This window comes from Callorhinus ursinus, unplaced genomic scaffold, assembly GCF_003265705.2.
Source record: "Callorhinus ursinus isolate GAN/ISIS: 27379988/994484 unplaced genomic scaffold, GSC_fseal_2.0 scaffold1, whole genome shotgun sequence".
In the NCBI taxonomy this organism is placed as follows: Eukaryota; Metazoa; Chordata; class Mammalia; order Carnivora; family Otariidae; genus Callorhinus; species Callorhinus ursinus.
Window position 1 is genome coordinate 79,500,877 of NW_027397063.1, and position 14,675 is coordinate 79,515,551.

The following is a 14,675-nucleotide window of genomic DNA, read 5'->3' on the forward strand; positions in this document are numbered from 1 at the left end:
CAGCTTCCATTTGTATTTGTTTTCTATTCCATGCCTCTCTGCCTCTTGTTTTTTCTCCTCAAAATCCATTCCTTTCAAAAAAGAAAAAAAAATCTCTTGGAGAAGCAAAACAAAACAACAGAAACTGGTGCCTTTCGACTCTAGGGGAAAACCCTGCCATGGTTAGATTGTTGATGAAGTCAGTGGCTCTCGGTCAGACGTTGCAATCTCCAACGGTTGCCAGTAGGTGGCAGTCATGCCTTATAAACATTAGAGACAGGAGCCTGATTGGCACTTAGAGCTTAAAATGAGACTTTCGTTCTTTGATTTTATAATGCTAGCTCTTCCTATGCTATCTAATTATCTCTGTCGAATGGGTTGGGTATATGAAAGACTTAATCAGTACAATTTGAAATACAGGTAATGTGGCTGTGTCACTCTCAGTGACAATTTATACAACTTTTATTTTAAGGCAGTCCTAAGAGTGTAGCATATTTTGTTGGAGCCTATGGATTATATTTATATTCATGATGAACAATCGACTGCATGATGAAAATAGGCTTATGGAAGTGCAGCATTCTGTTAAATTATATGGTCAGAACACACTTAGAGCTGAGAATCTAATAAAGGTTTTCACAGAGGAAAATGTGATTGAAAAATAAAACCCATGCCTAGAAATTGATATGCCTTTTAATCAAGCTTTCAAAGTTGTTCTGATAATTTGCACGGAATCTTTGCTACCTTGCAGGAAGGAGAACATTACAATATGCTGCATTTAGAAAGAAAAGACATGCACATTTTGGGCTGTGATTAAAGGCCTACTCCTGTCCCTACCATGATCCTTATCATTTTCCTTCAAAATTAGATTGAGGGGTTAAAACAGGTAAATTTATAGCACAGGGGCATCATTCTGTCCTTCAAACCACACTGCTCTTTGCAGTGAGTGAGTGAGACCCAGTGTTGGAAGAAACATGAGATGGAGTGGTGAACAGAATTTTAAAGGGTGTGTCTATGTCTTGTTGCTTTACTATCATTGTTTAAAGGTGCAGCCACTGGGCCCTCAGATGCTCCCTTTTTGCTCTCTAACATGCTTGCTAGTCTGTAAGCCTCCTGCATTTGCTGAGAATGTTACTTGCTTTCTGTCAGATTTGCTGTCTGAATTGCAAGGCAACATCTTATTTTAAAAGCCTCAAGTCCCTTGTTGTTGAATTGTTAAGAAGCTATTAGTCAATTAGTATTCATAAAAAACATCTTGCTGATGTCTACAGGAGCCAATGAATGTGTGACTCAGTTACTTTTATGCTGAAGACCTGAGGATTCTAGTGCTTTCTCTGCTAGATCTAATAGGGAAAAAAGTTGTGTTTCAGGAAGTTGCTAGACTTTTGTAAAGAAGATACCAACAGCCATGATTTTCAACTGCTAGCCTAGCGTTTTGCTATTGTATTACCCTGAAGTTACCGTGAAGATGTTAGTGTTTGTTTACTCTTTCCCTCTCTGTATATGCCTATTAATCTATTAGCCTCTTTCTGAATTAAATTTCATTTGTGAAGTTAAAACCTATTCTTTACCTTTTTTCTTGGAGGACAGCAGGAGGGTATGAGGATCCTTCAATCCCCAAAAGGGCTCTGAGTGTCTCTTCTCAGATCCTGTCTGTGAAGTTCTGCAGCTATCTGTCTGTAGCTTCTGGTTCTTTCTGAAATTGGATTTAATCCAACTGCTCACTATGCTGAGTTCTTCTAAATGAAATCATGTCCAGTGCTTTCCACTTCTTTCTTAACTAAACCTTAGAGTTAAAAAAGTCCAGAATTTGCACCTGGTATTTTTTACAGCCCAACAAATGTTTTTCTTTTGCTGAGAAACCAAATTAAAACATGCAGGAATTGGGGCTCCTGGGTGGCTCAGTCGGTTAAGCATCTGCCTTCAGCACTGGTTGTGATCTCGGGGTTCTGGGATCGAGCCCCGCTTCGGGCTCTCCACTGTGCCAGGAGCCTGCTTCTTCCTCTCCTTTTACTGCCGCCCCCATCCCCCCCGTTCGTGCTCTCTCTCTCTCAAATAAATAAATAAAATCTTTTAAAAAATGCAGAAACCAATGAACTAGTAATAACAACCTGTCTTTAAGAGGGCTAAGATGGGAGAGGAACTAAATTTCCTACAGAAGAACAAAAATCTTTCTTTGATTTTGGTTTAGTGATAGTATTGAAGGTTTCAACCTAATGCTATGTGGGTAAGAAAGCTCTTCCAGAGCATATGAGAACTGTCAATTTAGAGTCTTTGTGTAAGCCAGTTCGGTGCCGATCCCAGGAATCTGTCTGCAAGGGCTAGGGACAGGCTTCCTCCCAAATGTCTCGGTAAAAAGTGGGTCAAGTTGGGAGAGTTTTTGAAAGAGCAGAATCTGAGAGATTAAGGTGCGTTCCTTGTGCAACATGGTATTTCAATAGAGCGACAGCTAAAGAGTGTAATTCCTACTCCCTGCTTTTCCTCTTTCTTGGAATGGTAAGGTGGAGAAAAAAAAAAAACAATCAACATTGTTTATAGCTTGAAAGAAAAGTTTTTACAAAACCATGGACAAGTGGGAACTCAGTGCAGCTTTCTGAAGTGTCTGAAAGAAGACAGCATGGCTCACTGCTTCCAAATTAGATCACAAATTTTCTGGCTGATGGCAGCATCTTAGTGCTCACCCTAAAGGCAAAGATCTGAACAAATTACATTTTCATATCTTAGGTTCATTTATCCCTGCTGAGATCACACAGAAGCAAGGAAATACACATACATGGAAATCCAATAGGCCCAAGGGACAGGCAGCAGCGTGGTACACGGGAAGGGGCTGACAGTTAAAGCAAAATTAAACCTCTCTGCTTCTGCAGCAGATGATATGCCCTGCTTAACACACATCATCACTCGGATGGAGTGCACCCCTCTTGGATAAAAGGGCCATGATGGATTTAAGAACCAGACTTTGTTTATTGAAATGTTCCTGTAATTAAGTGTTTAACCCTTGCTTTGGTTTCACCACCACCCCCCCGATTTATGGAAAAAATGCTAATGTTGGCGTAAAGCTCAAGTGAGATGTTTTTGTGGGAATATAACACCTTTGGGGAATAAACGTAGGAAAAGGTAAGATAAGCTATGACCAGACTGGGGAAGATTTTGTAGGCCAGCCTAAGGGGTTCCATCTTTATTCAATAGATGTTGGGAATCTCAGGAAGCTTTTGAGAGTGGAAATGATCAATATGGAGGAAGCCTGTATTATAGCAGTAGGTGGCAAAAAGGAGAAAGATCGTTTAGGATGCTTTGGCAGTGCTTGAGGCAAAGAGAAGTAGGAGCTAGAGGAAAGATAGTAAGAGTAGGAATGGAGATAAGAAAATTGATGAAAAGGTGGTCATAAACGTGCAGGCTTGGCAAGTACTTGGGCAGAGCAGGCAAGACGAGAAAGGAATTCCGATACTACGAAGTTTGAGACTGGGTCACCATCACCCTGGTGGTGCTGCTCATAGAGATAGGATCCCTAGGAAGAGAAGCAGGCTTGGGAGGGATGAGAGTTCAGTTTTCAATATGGAGCGTGAAGGTCTTGTGAGAGAGCCATGTGGAAGTGCCCATGAAGGTACGGAAAATGTGAAACAACAGTATGTTAGGGCCCAACTAGAGTTGTTTGGGGAGAGAAGAATTAGGGCATATGAGGCAACTTTTCTTGGAGAGTTTATGCTTCCTCAAAAAATTTATTTTAATTTTACATTTTATTTTTCAACACAGATGTGTATTTTTAACTTTGCTTTGCAACCGAGCTTGACAGATACTCAGTTAAATGAAAAAAATCTTAAGTGTACAAATTGATATTTATATTGCTTTACTATGAGAATATGTTTTAATATTAGTTACGGTAAAACAAAATAAATTCTTCTGGATGTTATTGTTTGTACTCTATCAGAGACCTGAGGGAGTATGCAAATGAGATTTGATTTCAATGGTCACTTGTAGTAATAGAAGGGATCGTGAGTGGAGAGAACTGCGAAAGGAGGATAAAGAGCCTCAGGGACACATTGGGGATGAATCTGTGTTTGAGAGGAAGAGGAAGATAAGCCGAAGAGGTTGACTGGAAACTTCAGAGAATTAGTGTTGCTGGTACCATGGGGAAAACATGGATGACCGGCTCCCTCAAATGTTCCAGAGAAAGCTTCAAGGAGGAAGAAAGAGAGTTTGGATCGGGGTTGGGGGAGGTTGAGGGAGGAGAAAGACTAGCAGAGCAAAGAGGTGGGAACCAGTGGTTAACCGGTAAGTGGACAGTGAGGAAGTAGAGGAAGGCGAATTAGAATGGAAGAGCAAACAGATGAGAACCAAGCAGTTTCAAAAGAAGGAGAGGAAATCCAAGTGAGAGAGAACTCCATTCTGGGGGAGGCAGGAAGGGGTGGGAGGAACATCTTTAAGCTCCGATGAAGCCCCAGATACTCTCCTGTTTCTCTCCTTTATGTCTAGCAGAACTGCAAGGAATTCAGTGGTAAAAAAAAAATTCTGTTTTGTAAAGCTTTGATGAATCTGAGTTATACAGAAGGCAGCACTTATTCTTGGCGGGAAACAAGTTACAGGGAATCCAGTGTGCTTAGACGGTCTTGTTGCATGCTGATGAGGAGAAAATCATTCTAGAAACTCCTTCCTTGCCAAGCTGCGGTTATTGGGATATGTCTGGTATTACTACAATGACCAGCTCTGCCTCTGTGATCTAGGGGGTTATTCTGGGCCCTCCAAGGATGCTAATTTAATTATTGCTACACTTGCTGGGAGGAGATAGTCTCTTAACAATCTTGGACTGAAGCACTGTAATGGAAGGCATGGGTTAGCTGGCATTTGACTTTGGCATTTGACATTTACACTCTGTTCCTTGAGAAAACAAAAACCTACTTGTCACATTTGCTTATTGTGTACCAAATATTCCTATACCCACGAGAGGTTGGGCATATATTTCTTTTGCCAATTTGACCAAAGCAGCAAACACACTTCTTTCTCAAGTGGAAGATAATGAGACGCTTTACCCAGTTCCCTAGAGGGGCATCTCAGCACGTCAACTCACTACCCTTTCTTGTACCTCTCATCAAACATCAGTGTTAATTATGACTGATTAGGATGAGTTGGATTTGTTGACAGAATATCTAATGTAACTAATCAACTCCAATTTTTTTCAAAGTTAATTTTGTAAATATATTCCAACTGAAGCACCATGGGGTAAGAACTTTTCTCGTTACAGCTTGTGATCTATCAAAAAGAGAAACAGGGGATAAATTATTGTATTGCAGTTTCCTTAAGTTGTTTAGGCTTGTGCCTGAGAAGAGCAAGGAAAGGCATAGACCAGTATCCAGGAGTTGTAAGTGAGGTCTTGGTGTATTTGTATCAATGAACACAATTGTTCTCAGATGTCATCTATCTTGGGGTTGATTTCTTGAGAATTTCTCTTTTGAAGCAATGAATTTCATCTAAGTTCATTTTCCTCACAGTGTCATGTCTAAAAATGTAAACTCAAATTCATTTTGCTTGGGTGAATTAGCAGCATCTCCTGGAGGTGTTGGAGGTATGTTGGGATATTGCAATATTGATGTTGAGACTTTTGAACTAACAGGGACATTTCCATATCCATGAAACCAGAGCTATAAGCTTTAACAGCAAACAGCTTCCCTTAGCAAATGTAAACATTCTGAAAATATTCTGATCTGACAAATAGAAAGTTAACTTAAATATAATCTTTCTCTCTTTTTAAAATTCTCCCCAAAGTCACCTTAATAGTTTTCTTAGAGATAGGTTTTTCATTTTTACAATTCCATCTCTCTACCCAAAGGTTCTATTTGAGTATGCTCTCCACTTGGCCATTCTGGGATTTGAGTGGGGTTTTGTGTGTGTGTGTGTGTGTGTGTGTGTGCTCAACTGAAATGTTGTACCCCAGTTTTCAATGGCAGAAGATGTAAGTTATATTAAATACATATAAAAATTTATATCAAAGAACATTCAAGGCATTATTTGCATAGTAGTTCATTTTTCCAAATTCTTACACTTAAAAGGATTTCTACTGTATCTATATATTTTTAGATAAGTGGTCTCGTGTACAGAAACCCAACCTCATGACCTGAAATGTTATCACGAAAATGCTTATTTCATATATATTCACAGGGGATATAGAAAGACCGAGGATTTCCGTAGTTACACTTCAGAGGTCTGACTAAAGTTGGTAAGAAGCTATGAAATAAGTAAAGCTAACCTTTGCCCATTACCATGTAAATCATTTGGTTTCAGAATGTTTGCCCTGGAATGGGTGAAGGTTTGTATTTTCTTCTTGTCAAAATGCCTGTGAACTGGGAGTGAAACAATGATGTTTGCAAATGTCAACTTTAATGCCTGTCTGCTGGATCCTGGGCAGTGGCTTTTGAATAGCTAAAATTTTGAAGCCTCTGGATGTAATGTGAGTATGAGCAGTACATAAAGGTGGCTTTAAAAAAATTTGATGCCAGTGTATAGTGATCACAGAAAGAAAAATCTGAAAATCAATGCCATTCCTGCCTTACCACCAGAAAGCAGGTAGACTGAGGGAATTATGCCTTTTATTTTGCTATAAAACCATTTCAAAACACTGTTGTTGAAGTATTTTTTTTCAGCATTGTCTTAATGTCTTTTTCCCTCCTATGTTTACAGCATGACTGACTGAGATTTGAGAGGCAATTTCTTCCAGGAAACATGGAAGCTTTGGGTATAATGGTGGTCTCATTGGGAACACATGATAATTGCTATTGTTTTCACATGGTAAAAATAAGTTATTGCTCTCCAAACCGCAGATGACAGAGGAGGGGTTAAATTCTTACTGCAATGCTGCCTACTCCTCCAAGAAGGAATTTTATTATGCTTTGCATGGATTTGACTTCAACAAAACTCCTAATAGGGGTTTTATGTATAATAATAATATAATATAATGTAATATAATATGTAATATGTATAATGTGTTTATAAAATACATTTTATAAATGTGGGAGAAATGAAATGACTAGATTGCATTTTAATAGAATAAAAATAAGTTTTTGACTGTTTACTCTCTGCTAGAAAACTGTCCTAGGTCTACTTTCCATTTGACTCACATGAAAACAACGTAATAGCTTATCTTTTTTACTTGTCTTCTACAGGTGACTCAGCTGAGGTACTCTCCCTGAAAGTTTGAGTCTATACAGAGGGAATACAAATGAATTCAAAGATGTTTTGAAAGTTTGCTGAGTTAAATATTATACTTAAGTTTAATTCTTTCCCTTTGTTACAGTAGGGTTTTTTCATTCCTGAGCTTCAGATTCCCTGATGTTAGTAAATAGCCTCTCCCATGACTAGGACAAGGAACGTAAGAAAGATATGAATGATGGTTTCGGCCTCCCAGGGGGCAGGTGGCTTGCTGGGTGGGTTAGATTCACTGGAGATTTTAGCAGGGAGTTTGTGGGATTGTAGGGTAACCCTCATGATATATATCAGCTCCCCTTCTTTGATACATATCTAGTGCAAATGCATCTTCAAGTTCAAAGCAGACTACCACCTTTAAGCTTCTTTTCTATAAAATTCTGGAGCCCCCATCTGCCTGGGTGTCTTGAGAGAGGTAATGTTCAGACTTCCGGCAGACGTAGACAGCATGTGGAAAGTAAATGCAACCAGCAAAAAGCAAGTAAGTGTGACATGGTGGAAACCAGCAGAGCAGAATGGTAGCAGTAGCCAAGGATCCCACATGGAGGCTACAATGTAACAAGGCAGGCAGGATGGAGAGGAGAAAGGGTAAGGGCTGGTAAGGATTTCCAACCAGGGCAACAAAGCCCAGACAGAGAGTGTATCCAGGAGGGAGCCCCCAAGTTTTCAGTGATGTGCGAAAAGCAGCTAAAAACAAAATAGAGACACTGGCCCAGCCATCCCTGTTTAGGAAGAATTTATCTTTCTGTCTGAGAAGGGATTGGTGGTCAAAACTAAAATCACACCTATTTATTTTATCTAATTGAAGGATTCTACTTATTAAAATAATCAGTTCAGTTAATAATTTAGAAATGACACACATTTTCTTCAAGAATCTTTTTGAGTTCTAAGTTGTGATTAAAACCCATAGCTAGCTATTTTTAATCATATCTGATTTGCCCGAATCTGACCAATGACTCTTTGGTTATTGGACCAGTGTGTAGACGGGGGAAGACTTTCCCCAATCTCGAGTCCCAGATCCCCTACTTTCCTGGAAGAAAGGAAAGAAAGCCCTGAAAAGATAGTAAAACAAAGCCAGAGATTTGCGTTATTTTCTAATATTGAATGTAGAGAGCTGTGAGGTGCTGTTTAGACAAGACTGTATTCCATTTGCATGAGTGGGGGCAGAGAAATCTGCTGGAGGTGTGTTTGTTTAAAGTAGCTGTTGGAGTCTTTGGTTTATACTGCTTAATTTCATAGCTGTCACTTTGTTTCATGGGAATGTTGTATTTCCAGTAATTTGCAAGAATATGTGAGTTAAGCATTGCCAGATCTCTTTGGAGGGATGAAATTAACATGTGTGATGAGAGTATTCCACTTGAGGTTCTTAACCCATTAGGACCAGAATACTAAATAACCTGTTCAAATATGGTCTGCTGGCTATCAGTTTCTTTTACAGATTGCTTTAAAACTTCAGGCAGACATACATCTATATCTAGATAGATATGGGTATCATATAATTATTTTTTAAATCACAACATGCTAAAGAATTAAAAAGCAGGAAAACACAAATGCAACTCTGAGTCTTTTGTTTACAGATAAGCTTTTGCAGATGTATTTATTTCTCTTCTTCCTTTTATTTACATTCTGTGCTCTTCTTTATTACCCCAAATATTCACGAGTTTAGAACACTAGGTGCCTGTTCTACAGTTCCTTGTGAAGTGCATTTGTTATGCAAATTGTTATAGTGAACCATCATTCATAAGCTATTTATATTCATTTTAATAGGGGATAAAATACCCTGTCTCATTTCATATAAATTCCTCCTTACAATCTATCGAACACAGTAAGATGCTTGGAATTAAATAAATGTGCTACTAATATTAGTGAATGTTTGATGCTTGAAATATTTCAGAGATTTTTGGACATTTATAATTGTGTTCTTCTAATTGCTCTGGGAATTGGCAACAAGGATGAGTGATAGGTAGTGCTTCAGACAGTTGTCTTCATGGTTTCTTGTCCCACTCATAAAGATGACTTCATAAGGAGGCACAGGTCAGTAAGCAGAGAAGAGAAGCATTAAAAAGAAGGCAAATATTGGGTGGCTCAGTGGGTTAAGCACCCGATTCTTGGCTTGGCTCAGGTCCTGATCTCGTGGGTTGTAGGATCGAGTCCCACATCGGACTCCACACTCAGCAGGGAGCCTGCTTAAAGATTCTCCCCCTCTGCACCCCCCCCCCACTGGCTCTCTCTCTTTCTAAAATAAATAAATAAATCTTAAAAAAAAAAGAAAGCAAAAATCCAGGAGAGAATGAAAGAAGCATTCATTTCTTCATTTGTTTAATGTTTGCTAATAGTCACATACTCTGCTGGGGACATGAAGAAGACATGGTTCCTACCTTCAAGACACTGAGGATCCGGTGGGGAGTCAGATGTATGGTAAAATGAGTACTTGTTGCTATTGCCACCTTAACCTTACCTCTTGCCACAGAGAACATGTTCTTTGGTCTCTCAATTTTCCCTTCTGTAAGAATGCGCCTTGGCATGGTTCCCTTGGTTCTTGGCTCTACAACTTTCCTGCATCTCTTCTTTGTAGGGCTCGTTTTCCTCTAGACATAAAGAAGGACCATCTGGCCAAGCGCTTGGCATCTACAGATGCCGCGTACTACCTTCTTTGTTTTTGTCCATTTGGGGTCATTGGAAGAGTGCAGCAGCACCTGTTCCTGTGAGAGGGAAGGACATCTCTGAACACTAAAAACCCTCCTCAATCTGGTCCCATCTATTGATGGTGGTAGTGACAGCATTTTAATGTGACAAGTCTCCTGGGGTTACTTATGGCAGCTCTCACTGGCCTTACAAATGGATTTTTACATCCTCTTGCATTTAGCCTTGCAAACATGAAGTTTTTTTTTTGTTTGTTTGTTTTTTTTAACTTGAATAAATCAGGCTGATGGCTGTTTGCAGTGGGACTTAAGGGTGTAGTCTATACAAAACCAGAGACAAGTTTGAAGTTTGGGCTGGACAAGGCCCCCTCCCTTCCCCACCCCCAGCAAGGCATCAGGGTCCTTAGCCAGGGAACTGGTTCCATCCTATTTTTTTTCCATTTTATATTTAAAAAAATATTTGTGTTTTCATTATTATTTTTTAGAGGTAGATTTAAATATTGGAGCTTCAGTTGATAAGCTCGTAACGAGTAACATGCCCTTTAGGTCAGGGATTCTTGCTAGGGGCTTGCTGGGATGTGTAAGGCAGTAGTTTGTGATGTTGGTAGACAGCATAGTTATGTTTCATATGTGAGCAAATTTATGGCAACACATACTGTATTTCTGACAAAATAAAACTATATGAACACTAAACAGTTGGTGGGATATTTAATACTTTTAGTTCAAGTGGCGATGTTGACTTTGTTTTCAGGACAATTATCTTCCAAACATAGGAAGATGTTAACTTTGTAGGAGAGAGAGGGAGAGAGGGTGGTGGTGGGGAGAAGGCCAGGTTCATAGATTTAAGTTTATTTTCTCTAATGGTAACATGCAGAGAAATCTTTTTCTTTAACTAGCACTGAGATAAAGAAGGAAAAACAGATTTTCAAGTCAAACATACCTTGGATTAAATCCAAACGCTGTCATTTACTGGCTGTGCGATCGTGGTTAAATAAACACATCCTGAGTGTTTACTTACCTGTAAATTATGAGTAAAGATACAGTTCTTGAAAGATGGCTATGAGTTTTACATTAAATCATGTATATTCAGGGGCTCCTGGGTGGCTCAGTTGTTAAGCGTCTGCCTTCGGCTCAGGTCATGGTCCCAGGGTCCTGGGATCGAGCCCCACGTCGGGCTCCCTGCTCAGTGGGGAGCCTGCTTCTCCCTCTCCCACTCCCCCTGCTTGTGTTCCCTCTCTCTCTGTCAAAAAAATAAATAAAAATCTTAAAAAAATCATGTATGTTCAATTATTTAGCCCAATCTTGCCACAGGCCAGTGACCAGTAAATGTTTGGTGGGCAAACGAGTACAAACTTAATTGAGCACATAAGTGATAGGCTGTTTTTGTGAACAAGACAGTACTATTTGCTGAGTGCTTTTTCAGGTATGTCAGACTCTGGGCTCAGCACTGGGACCACAGAAATGGTGAGCCCCAGTCACTGCCCTCAAGGAAGTCAGTCTACTGGGAAAGTCAAGCCCCTATTCCAGTGTTGTGGTGTCATGCGATAGGAATGACACACTGGGGCACAGCGGGTGTCAGGAGAGTATGGGAGTATGAGGAGGCCTAGCCAGGAGAGCTTCCTGGAGGCAATGGCCCTTGAGTTGACTATGGAAAGACAAACATGAATCACTTTAATTTATTCAATCGGGGGTGAGAAAAGAAGAAGGAGCTGGGTAAAGGCCAGTGGGGTCTGAACTCATATCCAATTTCTTAGTTTGGGGTGGAAGTTACATGGATCGAAACATTTTCCTTTTTCATGGAGTTTCTGCATTTTGCTTCATCTCTCCCCCCTCCACCCCCAGCACAGGAAAATCTACAGGGTGGGAGAAGATTGCAAGGCACACCACTGTAGGTATGACTCCCATGCTCCACGTTCCAAACGGCCTCATAGGGGAGACCATGGCATACTGGGGAAGACTTGCTGCAGTTTTTTTCATAGCAGGTGGCAAAGTCGAGGGCAGGGCAGCTTGGCGGTAATGACACCCCCTGCTTTATATATTTGTGTGGTGAGCGCATCACCATGTAGCTACATGGCATTGATAATCAATGCACGTCGTGCTCCTGGCAGGTCAGTGGGACAGCATTCGAGAAAGCATGATGGCTGCCGTAAGGTGATTATGAAGGCTCCTTCAGGCCATGTTCTGTATCCCAGTAATCCCACATCTTTCTAAACCACCCTCTTCCAACATCCCTTGACAATGGTATTTTTCTGGGAAACCCACTTGCCTCAAAGATACTGTTATTTCCATTACCAGAATGCAAATCATTCGTGTGCATCCCTGGGTAGGTGGAATCTCCGAGGCTTGCAATTACCAAAGGTAATGCAAACAGCCTCTTTTTAAGATTTCCTTAGAGTAGGTGCTGCATGGGGAGAAGAAAATGCTTCGTGGAAATTGGACATTGAAATTGCCTTGAAAATACATGTATAATTGCATATAAAACAAAATGTGCATGAGAGCTGTGTGGTTTTATTTTTAATTATCTGTTTTTTTAGTAAACATTCTGCTAAGATTTCAAGAAATAAAATCCCAGCGCCTCGTAAATGAATAAATAAAATATGAGGCATAATAAAATCAGATGATATAATGCACATGAAAAATGGGACAAGAGGAATATAAATAGAAAATATATATAGTCTTGTTAGACTAACATTGTGCTCCTTCATGAAATAAATATCTCTAGAATATTATAAGCAAACAAGTTTTAAAATTTAGAAAAGCAGCCTATTATTTTATCTTAGGTTTTATGTCTAAACATTAATGTATTTATATTTGTTTTTGTTTTTCTTAATCTACTGAAACAGCCTTCAGCTAATTCCCACAACTGAAATGAAGTCCACAGATGCTATCTTTTATAAGGAAAAATATAAATTTATATTTCGTGATGTGGCTTTATTATTTTCAATGAGAAGAGTTTTGTTGTATTAGATTTTTCCATTCCTTTGTACCAAAACAATCTCAAAATCGATAAAATAACAGCCCAAATAATAAATATGTAGAAAAGTAGGTCATTCTGCATTAATTCACAGAGAAAATAGGTCTGCTTAAACAGAGGTCTGAGAGACGTAATTAGTGTTAGTCACTGCTTTCATGCTAGAAGAGCTGGTGAACGACCGATGCCTGTCCTCCTTTCCTTTCCTCCCTCGCTTCCCAGACTCTTGTGTCAGCAAACACTGAAAAAGCAGATAAAAGACTAGCTTCAGCTGTTCGCAGATGGCCGAGTGAAGGTCTGGGGTTAATGTGACCGAGTTTCTGAGTCCCACCAGACAGTGACGGGGACGGCTCCAGAGCATTGTGGGGAAGCCAGGTCCCTCACCCCGAGCAGCAGAACTGCTGCTTCTCTTCCTTTCACTTGAGGAGACTTAACTCAAAACAGAAAAATAGGAGGGCCATCTGATAACCATGGCTTCCATGTTTGTTGCTGATATTTATATATCTTGGGTCAGTATAACTGGGTTCCATTGGAACTCTTCTCCACTAAGCTTGACTTTGGCCCTGAGAGAATCGTCCTGGCCATTTATGTTGGCGGTGGTGAAGTCTTTTTATTTATGGAAAATTTTGATGTGTAAATCAGCATATCTAGGGCAGAGGTTGCTAACTTGTAGTTCCAAAATATATTTTGTTTAGGTGGCAGAGTATTATCTATTGAGTTATTTTTCAACCTTGAAAAGTCAGATTTCCTGACAAAAATATCCAGATTTCTGATACAAGTCCAAAAATCTGACAACAGTGGGCTCCGATTCCCTCATGGCAACAACTGGCTCGAGCTGAGTGACAGCACTCATTGAATTCATACCCACGTGTGTGGTTTCTGGTTTCCCTGGTTTGTGACACCTTGCCTGTCACTTCTTTGTGTCACTCGCCTTTTTGGTTTGGGGCCAATGATTCTCAAAACTGGCTGCATATTAGAGTCATCTGGGGAACTTTTAGACCTGGGCTGCACCCCTAGAAGTTTGATTGTATTGGTCTAAAGTGGGGTAATTTAATAGCACCTCAGATGATTCTAATGTGTGGCCAAAAGTGAGAAACCACGGCCCAGGGAGAATAGAAAGTGGGCACTGATCATTTTCTCATGAGGTTCCCAATTCCCTCCTCGCTTGACCTTGTGTGCTCCATTAAGGATATTGCAAATTTCTTGGTTCTTTTAAGGAGAATTGATCTAATTTTCTCTTCCTTTAGATTTTGTGGGGTTGTGGGGATTCATTGGGGCTGATGAAATTCACAGATGGATGCTGCTGGTAGGGGCTACATCAAGGATCTTGTCTTTTAAGAAGTTCTAAATGCTGGATATCACATTTGTACCGTTTGCATTTTCCCCTCTTAACAAAGCATGCTCTGGAGAGCTCTAGCTTGCTCCCGCACATCCCTTTCTCCCTCCTCTGCTGTCACACCTCCAGGGCTGTGCCAGGTGGGGACATTTTGGCTGAGGAAGGGGGATGCGTCTGTGGAGTATGTCACGGGTTCAACTTTTTTAATGCCCATAAAAAAACAGGATGTCAGTTTAAAGCCGCCTTTGTCACAAGCATTTTCAATCTCGCAGTGATTTATGAAATACTGTAAATTGCAATCACACTGGCCCATACCATCCTGGCAGCTACTTCAATAGCAAAACTTTCATCCAAAAATATGATCTATAGGCAGAATAAAAGTTTCAGAAAGGGAGTGTTGTTTAATAGGCAGGTGCTATTATCATGCACTTACTGACAAGGGAAAGTTTTCTCAGTAAGAAATGTTCTTTCCCACCCACATGGCTCTGTGTGCAAAGCACGGTGAAAGAGAATTGTGCCTTGTAGTTTCCTGTGCCTTCTGAGCCGGGAAGAGTTC